The sequence below is a fragment of the Meles meles genome, chromosome 7 (genome assembly GCF_922984935.1).
Source record: "Meles meles chromosome 7, mMelMel3.1 paternal haplotype, whole genome shotgun sequence".
NCBI classification, from domain to species: domain Eukaryota; kingdom Metazoa; phylum Chordata; class Mammalia; order Carnivora; family Mustelidae; genus Meles; species Meles meles.
In genome coordinates, this window is record NC_060072.1 from 136,677,034 (window position 1) to 136,690,840 (window position 13,807).

Here is a 13,807-nt window from a genome sequence, read left to right on the forward strand (position 1 = left end):
TTCCCCCATTGATTTGAAATTACTTTTCTGGTACACACGGCAAATTCCTTTCCACGTGTAGGTTGGTCTAAGAAGGCTTTAAGAGATGTTGCAAAACACCCAATAGACTGTAATAAATTTAATCTTCAAAATTTTAAAACCATCTTGCGTGCCAAAGACTTCCAGTATTATTCTGTTTCTAATTTCAGAGCATGTCAAGTATCAAAATAGTAATATGCATGGCCTGGTTATGGTTCTAATTTAGAAGGCTAATTCAGTACTGTTGTAGGACAAAGTTGCCGTTTATTTTGTCGCTGTCCTGCTCGAAGCACGAGAGCAGTTTCAGGCAGCCATATTCTCCAGAGTGGAGTACGGGCTGCACAGAGTTTTGCAAACACATCACATAACCAAGTGGTAACTGGCCACGAGCAACATAAAGTTATTTGTCAAAGTGATGAGTACCTGTCATCCATGATTTGAAGAGTAAAATGCATCGTCTTTTCCTTGCTCAATTCTTTATGGAATGTGAATTCCTTTTTTTCATAAAGCAACCAGTCAAGATGAGAACCTTCAATCTGATTGCATATTAGTCAATTTCACTCTGGACAAAAATGCAAATGTTTTGTTGCCACCATTTCCTCAAAACATTAGCTACATAAAAGTACTGAACTTCAAATCATAAACAGTTAGTAGAGCTGAGATCCGGGGAGGTTAATGTTTTTTCTACTTCACAGAGCTGGACACAGGACCTGAAGTAACCTTGGGACACTAGTATGTCATCTTTTTGCTTGATTCCAAAATATCTCCAGTAGCCACCAATGATCCTGGAGTCTCTACTCCATTACACACATGAAAATATACTATGTACTGGGGTCCAGAGGAGAATCTGGGGAACATTTTGTCCTCAAGTGGTGCGTTGAAATCAAGAATTTCTCCCAGGAGACTATTCTATCTTGAAAATCAATTTGCTTGCACGTCAAAACATGACCATTTAAATTAATACAGTGAAGACTTTTGATCACAAGCTCGTATGTATGACTCGCTATTTGGAACCTAATGGACTTCAAGTGCTCAATAGAGTTTTAAGATTTAATTGCTATATGTACTTCATGGTGGATCAAGCTTTCAGCTGACCTCCCACCCCATCCATCCTTTCTGCTTTCATTTTTATCCTGTTTTCACCTATGTGTAGGATATTTGAATAAATTCATCAAAGGAATGCCTGTGAGCAAAAGTGATGTGTTCAACTTCTGCTTAATGTGCTTAAAAAGAAATCACTTGTCCTCCTCTTTAACTCTTCCCTGTTACTAAGGACCGGAACGCGGATGTGGCAGTGACCCACATCCATTGATCAGATAACAACTCAAAGAACAGCAGAGCCACAAAATGAAAGGAACCTGGGGCCTCGAATGGACCACACGGGCAAGAGCTTCTGGGCTTGACCTCAGCTAACTCTTTCTAGAAAGGGCTGCACAGTAAATATTTTAGGTTTTGTGGGTCATAAGGTCTCTGTTCATTTCTGACACTGCAGTGCAAAAGTGGTCATAGATAATGCTTGACGATGAATGAGTCAATGGCTGTGTTTCAGTCAAACTATTTGATGGACACTGAAGATCGAATTTTATGTAATTTTCATGTGCCACGCAATGTGCTTCCTCTGACTTTTTTTCTACCATTTAAATATGTACAAACTGTTCTTACCTCAGAAACAGAAACAGACAGCAGGCTAGATTTGTCTGGAAGTTGTATCTGCTGGTGGCCTGGACCTGGGCTACTCAGCTTTGGACTCTTATGGGAGAAAAGAGACTTCCCCTTCTTGAAGTCGCCGAATTTTGGGGTTTCCTGGCCAAGGGAACTTAGCTTGTACCCTCCATAATGCACACCTGTATGAAGTTACCACAAATGGGCTTAAGCAAAGTGCTTTTTAGATGACCAGAGGCTTTCACAAACAAAGAGAACTGGAAAGGGGATGTAAAGAAAGCGTGCTTTCTCCCCTCTCTTCCTGACAATGTGTTACATGTGTTTAGAGAATTAGCCTTATTATTTTTACAATAGTTTTGATGCTGTTCTTTTTTTATTTTAACCCCTTTAAAAAAAAAAAAAGGTATTGACAGGCCTTTGGGCACGGTATTGGTGTTTGGGTTTTGATGCTTATTTTTTTTATGTCATGGAAAATGGTGTTTAACGTATAGGGATTACTGTTTTCTGGCTCACTTCCTCCTGCCTCTCCTCCAAACCCCACAAAGTTCATACTATGTTTTTCATTGTTTTTTTTTTTTTTAAATAATCAACAGTAAATATTTATGGGACACCTGCATGCAAACTGCAGTGCCAAGATATGTGTCGGATGTGATTTAAAAGACATGATCCTTGCCTAGCTTACAAACTTGTTAAGAAAGCCCCAGAAAATAAACATACCTCATCTAAAATGTTCAAAGGTGTCTGATATCAAGATTGCTTGAATCCAGTAAATCTGTAAATCATCTGTAGAAATGCACGAGGGAGCCCGAAGACGATAGAAGGGCCATATTATGTGTCTGCTAAAAATTTTGTAACCATATTACCAACATCCTTCCCGAAAACATGCAAAAAGATCATTATTTCAGAAATTTGAGCCTGATTGAAAAACAGCATTTTCACCTCTTACATCAGACTTTTTCAGGTTTTTTGCCAAAAACTTCTGCGTTTCAAGAGAGATTTTTAGGGCTTCCATTGAAAAAAACTATATGGGAAGAGTAAACACACGGGTTAGCTCATGACCTTTCCTTCCTCCTGCCCTTGTCCAGGACTTCCTGCAACCTGCCTCTGGCCCTCCACCTTTACATGCCTTTGGACAACTGTTGAAGGGAGAGGGGGATTGGAGGAGAGACGTTTTGTGAATAAACTTGCCGTACGTGGCAGTGAGGTAATTCTTGAGGCTTAGAGAGAGAAGCCCCCACCGCTCCTTAGCTTGAGGAGACTAATTCTTGCCCAAGTATCTGGGACCCAAAGCCCCCCCCCCCCAAGAAACTGTTTTTGGGACGCAGTCAGGTCTACATCTAGAACCATGCAGTGATCCTAAGTAATTGATTAGCCATCCATTTGTTTTGATATTCATTGATCTTTGCTAAGTGTGCTTTGATGCTGCTGGCTACCACAAATCCTGTTAAGAAAGGAGTGTGGACTACACAAGAAAGGGAAAAGGAAAAAAAAAGGTGTGTATGCCAGTGAATTGTGCAATTTAAATAGCCCAAAGTCTAGGATAAGAGAAACCTTGCAATATCCAAATGTCACAATTTTTTCCTTGGATGTGCAGTAGCAGTCAGCTCAAAACAGACTGTCCTAATACAGCTCTTCTGGACTCTTGTAACTGGGGACATAATTACGGATTTTTTTAAAAAAATTACATAATGTGCACACAACACTTACTACACGCCCATGTACTATTCTAGGCACTTAACTTATGTAATTCTCACAGGCACTCTTTGCAGTAGGTGCCCATTTTGTAGAAAAGGACAAGTAAAAGGACAATGCCCACTGGTGCCCATTTTGTAGAAAAGGACAAGTAGGGATAGAATTGCCCAAAGTTTCCGGTTGATCTCTGGTGGACTCCGGATTTGAATGCTTTCAGGCAGGGGCCAGAGCTGTTTGCTGAATCATCTAACTATAACTAGCTGCATCCTTGCTGGTTCATGGGGAAGGTAGAGAGAAAGCACTTTCAGTACTTGACTGCATAATTGTAGGTACAACTAAACATGTGGTTGACACTTTTGGCTCCAGCAGGAAACTGGATGCCAATGTGTTTGCTTTTCTTTCTGTATGTGACCTTCTTCCTAGGTGGGGAGCTGGTGGGATCTCAATGTCACCTAGGCTGTGACGACTTCCCATGGCTCCGACATCATGGTAAAAGGCTGTACTTCCTATTCGTCTTCATGTGTGGGTTCACACTCAAAAGCCGTAAGTGCTGACTCTTCTGTGGGTTCTCTAAATCTGGAGAACATCCTTCCTACCAGGCAGGAAAGTGATTCAGCAATGAAAAAAAAAATGCTTTGGAATAGCCCCAGAAATTTGGAAATGTTGCTTTGTTACAGGCGTAGACACAGCACGATTACAAGTGGTGTATCTCAAATGGGGTCAAAACCAGTAGCTTTGACTGCGAAGCCTACAGAGATGATAGTCATGAGCTTCTTCTTGTTGTTTTGTCTATGTTTTGTCTTGTTTTCATTTGTGACAGTTTTTAGGCCTGCCTCTAATGTTTGTGTAGTCCAAGGCAAGAGTACAAATGAACGCCTACACACCATATGTCTAAATATTTAGAAGTTACAAATCAAGCTAAACCACTGTTAAATAAAATACGTTACATCCATCTGCCTTGACAACTATATTATCATAAGGAAAAATCGGAAACTATGTAAAGTTATGATTTTTGTTGGGAAAATATCAAAGGCAAGTTGGTTTAATTGTTATTGCACTTGTCTGGATGTTTTGTTGCTTGGACTGGCAATGTTAGATGAGTAATAAAATGAAAGAGACATAATATGTAATTTATTGTGTATTTATTTAATCAAATTTGTTTTTCTGATCTTCATTTCAATAAAAATCCCTGTGTTATTGTAATCAATATTCTCTCAAAATTTGTGCCCTGAAAGAATTAAAATAAAATGTAATTTTATGAAAAGTGTCCAAAATATATAGAATATATGAAACATAGGAATATATTTTCATCAAGAATGTACATTAAAACAAATATAGACAATTTTAAATTTATTTTAGTATATATTGTTATGAAGTGCTATTTTTATTCTAAACTACATTGTTTATGACATTCAAATAGAAAAGAAAAATTCATAATTAATACAGGATTTTAAATAAAGCTGAAATTTTATTTAACATATTGAAAAGTTAAGAATAATTTATGTAAACAAATTATTTGTTAATGTTAGTGTCCAAGGCACAGCTGGCTGTCAATGTAAAGCATTGGTATCCGATTTTGGGAATGGTTTGTGTAGATCTACACACTTACCAATCTTTGAGTGATATGAATTGTTTAATATTGCAAAATGTTCTTTCGCTGCCAGGTTGCAATCATTGAAGAGATTGGCTAAATATTGCATACCTACGGAAGCTTGTGTTGGAGAAGCAAGAAAATGATCCCCCGCACTCCTGGAAAACAAGTACCACGCAAGGTAAGTCTAGATTGCATTCATGGGATTTGCTGTGATGATCAATTGGTCTTTTCTCCCTGCTCTTGGAAGCAGTGCTCACCTCCAGTATTCTTAGCAGGATAACCCAAACCTTTACCATTTTTGGATGGGATCACTTTTTCTTTGAGGACATACAGCAAAGAGGTTGTAGAAGCATCTCTATGGACCCTGAATGGTGCTGGTCATGACGGCATATTTTTGGGTTTAACATTGCGCTTTTTTCAGTTTTTATGTATTCGTTTAGTTACATACTTACTTATTTGTTGATCTTTTTCTACTTTATTAAACTTAGGCCCTCTGATGAATTCAAAAGAAATCACACTTACCAGAACCTTTCCATCAGTGTATTCTCCGATGATCCTACAATGATAAACCCATAGCACAACACCTGAAATGACATTTTTAGGATCATAAATGGATGCCAGGGACACATACATTTTTTAGCGGGCAATTATTACAGAGCTGTCCTTTCAGACATAATGTCATCCCCGAGGATCGGAGGATTATACACTTGAGCGAAGTCAGCTTTGCAAGGTATTCCCCTTAAGATGAACGAGGAGACAGCTGATTATGGGCACTGCATCTGGCTACCACTTACTTGCCTTATTCATCGGCAATCATGAGCTCCACGAAATGTTTTTTATTTCCTTCAACACCGTGTTTTTCAACATGTAGACTATGAACTGCCTTCAGCAAGGGTACTGGTTAAAAATGCATATTCCAGATCCCAACTATACATGATGAAAGTCAGGTTTTCTGGGCTTAGGCCCCATGGGGATGCTGACAACGGTGTTTCTCAAACCATGCTTTGAGAAAAAAAATTGATCTAAGACAATGGCACTTAAGCTTTTTAAATTATATACACTGATTAGTAAAAATATTGTGGGCTGGTATCTCTCATATATAATCATTTATTTGTAAATTGTGTATGTGCACTATTGTGCTATTATATCATGTCAACTGTAAAACACAAAGAAACAGAAATTTTTTTAAAAGGCAAAGGTAAACAGTATTTTAAAATAGCTGTTTTATCTCTCAGTGATACAAAAATATTTTTTGTTTCCAGCAAAATATAATTGTTAGTGAAAAATATATATTAATGTGATCACCAGGCTATTTTTAGTGAAAGGAATATAGTTTGAATTGACTCGTACTTTAAAAAATCTTGGCTTGGGACGCCTGGGTGGATCAGTTGTTGAGCATTTACCTTCCGCTCAGGTCATGATCCCAGGGTCCTGGGATTGAGCCCCGCATCGGGCTCCCTGCTCAATAGGAGCCTGCTTCTTCCTCTCCCGCTCTTTTTGCTTGTGTTCCCTCTCTCGCCATGTCTCTCTCTGTCAAATAAATAAATACAATCTTAAAAAAATTAAAAAATAAAAAATCTTGGCTTGATAATAATTTAAAGGTTGGGACTCAAGTTTGGGTTAATCGGAACCTTGTTTTTCATGTCATCTCTAAAAAAAGATACTTCAAGACCAGACTGGTTCACACAGGACAGGTTGATTTCTGGCTATATTTACCGTTTGTTTTCAGCCCATCCACAAATTACAGAAGGAGTTTGCTTAAAATTATGCTTACAGGTCTTCCCTGATATCAACCAGTTCTTGTAAATTAATCACAACGTGTTACATTTTAATTTTTAAAAAACTGACTTTAATAATTCACTGAAACTCTGAGATTTTAAAATAGATATGAAAATTCTGTTTCCAACTTTTTAAAGTATGATAGGCGTTTCAGTAGGCAATATAAGTCACTTTTAGGAACAAAAATCACACCCTGATGGGTACATTTCTAAATCACGAGTGTCTTTTGGAAAGCAGTTACTTTCTCAATTACTGTTAAATGTCATCTTTACCTGAAGGGGGCAGATGAAGAGTGTTTTATGGTTTTTTGTTTTTAAATAATAGTAAGGTAGATTCCCACTGAAAGTCACATCCTCAAGAAGATAAACAAATGACCGTGGCTTAAAGCTAAAGTTTCAGAGGTATAAAGGAAATCGTGAAAATCATGAGCCTGCCAAGAAGTGGGCGAAGGCTAGATATTGGGAGGCCTGTATTTTATGCCCACTGCTTTCATTTGTATTCCCTAAAAATGGAGCAGTCATAAATGCTAATTGTGGATGTGGCCAATTTCCTGTGGGAGGGGCAGGGAGACCTCTGGGCTGAACCTCAGCCTTGAGTGATTAGGGGCATAGTGGAACCCTTCACTGAGAGAAAGACAAGAGCTGATAATTACGGAAATTTGGATGCTAGGCACTGTCCAGGGTTTAGGTGAACCACTTTATTTCTTACTCACACAATGTCCTGGGCACAGTCCTAGTATCGGGCTTTTATGGACAAGGAATCTGCATTCAAGATCATATAGCTACTAAATAATGGAGCCAAGAATCTGGCAAGTTTAGGGACTTTGTTTGCAGACCTGAGGAGTTAAAATGCAGGTCTGGCCCCAGACCTACAATTATGACTCAACTCTGGCTTCCCAGTAAGATGGAAGAGATACCAGAGGGGGTCTGGGGGCTGCATGCCACACACCCAGGAAGCAGACCTCCCTCCCACCACAGGTGCCGTCTGCAATCTTAAGTCTGCAAACAGAGCAGAGGCTACAATATCTGAAATCATCTGCTGATCCCGTGGAACACTGATTTCCTGACATCTACAGCCTCCTTGGCAGGAATTCTCTCTCTTGTTGTTTTGGATATCATCAACTTCAGAATGTGTTTCTTTAATTTCTGTGATGTATAGAGATGTAGTAGTAGTGGCTATAGGGCACTTTCTAGTATTATAAATATTAGCTTGTGTTTTCTTGGAGCGTTTCTTCTGAATGAGTCGACATATACGCATCCATTCTATTCCAGGGGTTGTGCTAGATTCTTGCGTTTCTGTGGTTTCAAAAACCAGCCCCTTTCTCTCAGTCTAGGGAGAAAGAGGTGAGTGGGTAGGTAATTCAAATTTTTTATAGGGCTAAAACGGCTGTGCTCAGACCTGGGAAGACAGAAGTTAGCAGGTGGAGGGGTAGGGACTGCCGACGAGGCTCCATTCATGGGTGTATCATAGTACTTGAAAATAGATACCACGTGCTTCCTCTTTCATTTCTCACGTCTGTCCTTCTCGGTTCCCTTCTTCACAAATTTCCTTTCATTGCCTTTCTGTTTTTTTCTTTTCTTTTTTTTAAAGGATTTTATTTATTTATTTATTTGAGAGAGAGAGAGAGAGAGAGCATGAGAGGAGAGGGGTCAGCAGGAGAAGCAGACTCCCTGCTGAGCAGGGAGCCTGATGTGGGACTCAATCCCAGGACTCCAGGATCATGACCTGAGCTGAAGGCAGTCGCTTAACCAACTGAGCCACCCAGGCGCCCTGCCTTTCTGCTTTTTTCTTAATTCTTTCCTTCCTTTAAAACAGAATCACTGTCTTATGTTTAGAAGACATATTATTAGCAATAAGCAAAAGGAGGGTGAGCAAGTCTTCTCTAATAATCCTTACCTGGGATTAAAAGTTCTCTGTTTGAAGTCATCAAAAATTGTTGCAGTAATCACTGCTAGGTACCAAAATGGTCTAAAACTCTAAGAGCATTGAATCATGACAATCCCACTCTCACTGTGTAATTCTTACAGTTTTTTAATAAAGAAATGTCTTATTGTTCTAAATAGTGTATAAGCACCTTGAGAAAGCTAGAAAATTAGATAAGCAAAAATTAAGAGAAGAAAAGCTCTGTATTCCTACTAGTGGGGATTATCTTTAATATCTTTTTGATTTGCTTTCAGATACTTTATACTTATGGATATATTTTTGTTAAAATGAGATAATACTTTGCAAGCTGTTTTGTATCTTGGTTTCTAATAGTCTTTCCCTTTATGGGTCAAAATTTTAATCTTATGTAATAGTCTATCCCTAATCAGATTTCTCAGTTATCCTCATAATACCCTTTAGAGCTAGTGAGTCCTACATATTGAAACTAGTTTTTATGGTTCTCAGATTTCTTTTACTCTAGCATCATCCTTAATTTTTTTCCCATTATACACTGACTTGTTGAATAGACCAGACCAAGGATCTTAACTGAATGATTCATCTTAATTTTGTCTGGCTGCCTTCTGATGCTATCACTGAACTTCCTCCATTCACACTATTTTCTTATGTTGAAAGTTAGGTCTAAACTTTGGCTGGACTCATGTTAAACATTTTGGCTAGGGTATGCCATAGGTGATGGTTTGTAGTTCATAGTGTCACATCAGGAGGTTTGATGGCTCTGCCATTCATGGGGCTAAATTTGCACACCGGATTCGGGTGATGAAAATCCATACACTTATGTTTTTCTCCTGTGACTAGAAAGAAATCTTTGTGCTATTACTTTGGCGTCCTGCGAAAGTCAGATTCCCCATAAATCATGCACTTAATGCTTTTAACACTACTTGACAGTCCTTGCCTGGGTCAATAATTTCATTAGGGATCAACCATGATTAAAATCTAATTCAGTCCTTCCTTTCTCTTAGTTGATGAAATTCTTCTATGAGATAAAGCTTTTCCTCATCAAGTGGGATTGTTTTGGTTACTCTGTAATATAGTCTAACTGGAGTGGTGGAATAAATATTTAGTATTCTCTCTTAGATACATGTTTTCAAAGGAAAAAGCTTACTTAGTAACTGCCTCAAATGATGGCATCTGGTTGTGGGGGCGGGGGGGAGAGGGCTTTTTCTTTTTTAAGTATCATTCTTGATTCATGGATTTTCATTGATTCAATCAATGTTTCTATACCCTCGAAACATTTTTTTGGTCTAAAAATTTTAAGTTGAGTAATTCAACATCAGTTGCTTTACACTGCCATGCTATTTAAAAGAAACAGATACAGCCAATTCTACCATTTTATGAATATTTTGAAAAAATGAGATTGACAAGATGGTGAAAATCCCTTTCATTACACATGACGAGCCACCTGGCTCAGAGTATGCCCTCCGCCCGTTGCAGTGTGTGAATTTCAGTCTGTCAGCCTTGCAAGATGAAAATGAATTCACTCTTGGAAAAATGGATTTACCAAGGCCAAAAGGAAAACACCATTTCAATAACTGTTCACTTGTACCATAGTCAAGATGAGATGTCTCTATTTGGGGCATCTTTCTTTCTTTTTTTTTTTTTTTTTTTTTTTTTGGCAATACTGTTATTGATCGTCAGATTTTTTTCAATTTTTTTCTTATCCTTTAAAAAAATAAGTTGATAAACAGCTAACTACTGGCTTAATGGCACAGCTCATTCCATAGCCTGTACCTTGAAAAGAGGCATGTATTTATTTGCTTGTTACTCTGCCTTCTAAAGTGAAGTTAAATCTAGAAGAACATGAAAATTATGTGTATGAGCAGGCACATGTGAGTGTGCACCCAAGCACACATGCGCGTGCGCACGCACACACACACAGAAAGATGTATTATTAAATTATAGAGTTACCCATAGTCTTGACTTCAGCACTGAAAGTCTCTCCAGTCCCAGGGAAACGGGAGGATTGGTCACCGCAGTTGCTGTGTAGAGATCGCATGGGATTCAGCAAAAGGTGAACCTAATGAATCTTCCTGTTCTTGACTGAGACATTTAATAAGGCTTTTAATTCAGACATAAACTGATATGTCAAACGGGCAGGAAACGAATTTATTACATACATTAGAATATGTTTTCAAAGAAGTATCAGAAATGCACTCAAAGTCTTTAAAACTGCCAGTATGAAAGGGATCAAGAATCTTAGTACTTATTTCTTCTTCAGAAGGAGTCATATAGCTGCCAGTATTTCTGAGTACTTCAGCCAAAGCTTAGAAAATGGAATGGCGGAAGGTACAAGGGGCTTGAGTTGATTTTCACTATGGAATTTTATTTATGCAGAGACAATTTAATGGATGTTAAGTTGAAAAAGACCTTGAGGAGTCATAGAATCTATCTTTCCCCGTCTAGTCAAGGCCACAATTAGATCAGGATGGGATTCTACCCAGTATATTTTTAAATACCCTTAAAGAAAGAGATGTTCCATTATTAATTTTATGCCTTACCTGAAACTCTCATCCTTTATATGGAACTAATTTTTTTATTTTTCTGGTTGATGCTGGAGGTTGCGAACAGCCAGAAACTGTTCTTTGACAGAGGTTAGATTATTTTTCAGTTTCCTTTAGGTATTCTAATTCTAGAAGCTTTTAACTTTTCTTCAGAGTTTGTTCTTTTAAACCTTGGGTTACATCCGTACTCTCCTCCAAATCCCTAAAGCATACATTTGGGTGTGTTAACCATCATAAAAAAAAAAGATATGAGTTTTTATATTCTTTCACTTATAGTACCATGAAACCAAAATATTTGTAGTGAGAATAGTATAATATAATAGCCTTTGTATCAGGCTCTTAATAAATTGCTGCTTCAAGAAATAAAACCACCAGTTTTATTTATCACAGTTTAATAGACTCTATAGGATCTCCAAATAGCTTTGCAGATATGGCATCTTATCATTAAGGATTTATGACTAAAATCTCATTCTTCATCTTCAAGACCTGAGATTAGATTATCTTTCTTACTAAAAAGAAGTGCTTTGAGATCACAAAAGGGAAAGAATCTGATCCTATGAGACATATATGCTAATTTTAGTTCTTTTTCTGGCTTCCTGATATTTGACCTTAGTTATTGTGTTTGTTGGGTAGTTTAGGAATACAGAAGTATTTCACTTAGGTTGTTGGGTTTTTCTGAGATTGAAAGAGCTAACAAAGTTAAAGGATATTTGCTATTGAATGTCAGTGCAGAAGAATGAAAAAGCAGTATTTCAAACTTGAACATGCATACAAAGTCACCTGGGCGATCTTATTAAAAAAATCAGCTTATGATGCAGTGTGGCCCAAAATTCTGCATTCCTAACTAGCTCCTAAGTGGTGCCAGTGGTCTAAGGACCTTATTCTTGCTTGCTTGCTCGCTTAATTGAAGTATAGTTGATATGCAATGTTACCTTAGTTTCAGGTGTACAACATAGTGATTCTGTTACCCTTCCTCACCACAAGAGTAACTACCTTCTGTCACCATACAACACTATTACAATACCACTGACTGTATTCTCTGTGCTGTAACTTTCATCCTTGTGATTTATTCATTCCGTAAGTGGAAGCCTATACCTCCCACTCCCTTTCATCCATTTTGCCCATCCCTCGCTGCCCTCCCCTCTGGCAACTACCAGTTTGTTTTCCATACTTAAGAGTCTACTTTTGCCCTTTTGTTTGTTTGCTTTTGTTTTGTTTTCTTTTTAAGGACCATACATTGAATAGCAAGGTTGTAAAGAGTTTAGCTAGGGCTTACTTCAGAATTTTTTTTCTTAACCTAGAAAGACAAATAGTACCCAATGAGATACTCCCTTTATAGGGAGCATTGGGGAGATGGATAGAGATGGGAAAACTATTTTAATGGTATTACTGGTATAGAGAAATATTTGTAAAAACTAAGAAAGCTATTTCTGTAGCACAGTGACTAAACCGTGATATAAATATGAATACTATATATAAAGGAGGCTTATCCTGTAACTGGTGAGTATTTTATTATGAATTTTTACTTCTCACTATATAACTAGATTTAGACTTGTTTTACTTCCTTTTGATGTAATTAATTTTTCTCTATTTCATATCATGAATAAATGAAATTACTTTCTACCAAGAAAGCTCATATACAGAAATGTGGTATTGCAAATACCAGAAACCAAGTACATTTTTACATTTTCTAATTAAAATTAACATTTAGATCGGGGCGCCTGGGTGGCTCAGTTGGTTGAGCACCCGACTCTTGATTTTGGCTTGGGTCATGATCTTTGGGTTGGCTGAGCCCCTTGTTGGGCTCCACCCTGAACATGGAGTCTGCTTGGATTCTCTTTCTCCCTCCAGCCAACCCCTCTCCCCCCATTCCCACCCTATGTGCCTGAGCTCACTCTCTTTCTCAAAAAAAAAAAAAAAGGTTGACATTTAGATCGTTTGCACCAACCCCTGGTAGCCTCATTTCATGTAGTGCCGATTTCAATTTATGGCCATTTAGTATTTCAGCAAAAATCGTTTATTGAGCAGCTCCTTACTTGCTTACTGTGCTTTTTGAATTCTTGTTTGATCTGTTAGGATTGTTTGTGATTAACAGAAAAAAAACCAAAGTGGTTTAAACTAGATAATAGTTTACCTCTTTCTTATATATTCAGGTGTCTGCCTTACATTCTCAGATGTTAAGGATCTAGTCACCTTCTGTCTTGTTACTTCTCTAAGTCATGTCTTTCTGTCCTGACATTACTACCTCATCCAAGATGGCTACTGGAGTTTTCAGCACCGTGACCACATTCCTGTCAGCAGAAAGGGAGAAAAGGGGACAGAAATGCATGCTTCTTCCACCCCCACACTTACATTTACATCACATTTAATCACATGACCACACTTAGCTGCAAGCAAGTCTGAGAAGTGCAGTCTTCATTCCAAGTGGCCATGGTGCCCATCTATAAAATTTAGGATATTATTACTGTGGAAGAAGGATTGGCAAACTATGACCTGTCAGCCAAATCTGGCCGCTGCCTATTTTTGTAAATAAAGTTTTATTAGGCCATAACCCCACCTTCATTTACATAATGTCTGTTGTTGCTTTTACACTACAATGGCAGAGCTGAGTAGTTGTGAA

The 13,807-nt window shown here is 38.0% G+C and overlaps 1 long non-coding RNA gene across 2 annotated transcripts in view; it reads left to right on the top strand.

Annotated features, from left to right (window-relative positions):
• Positions 1-13,807, top strand: part of LOC123946905 — a 102,989-nt gene that overhangs the window by 8,522 nt on the left and 80,660 nt on the right. For both annotated transcript variants that reach the window (XR_006819676.1, XR_006819675.1), the window contains exon 2: positions 5,037-5,144. This is a non-coding gene — a long non-coding RNA (uncharacterized LOC123946905). The remainder of the gene's footprint in view (positions 1-5,036; positions 5,145-13,807) is intronic.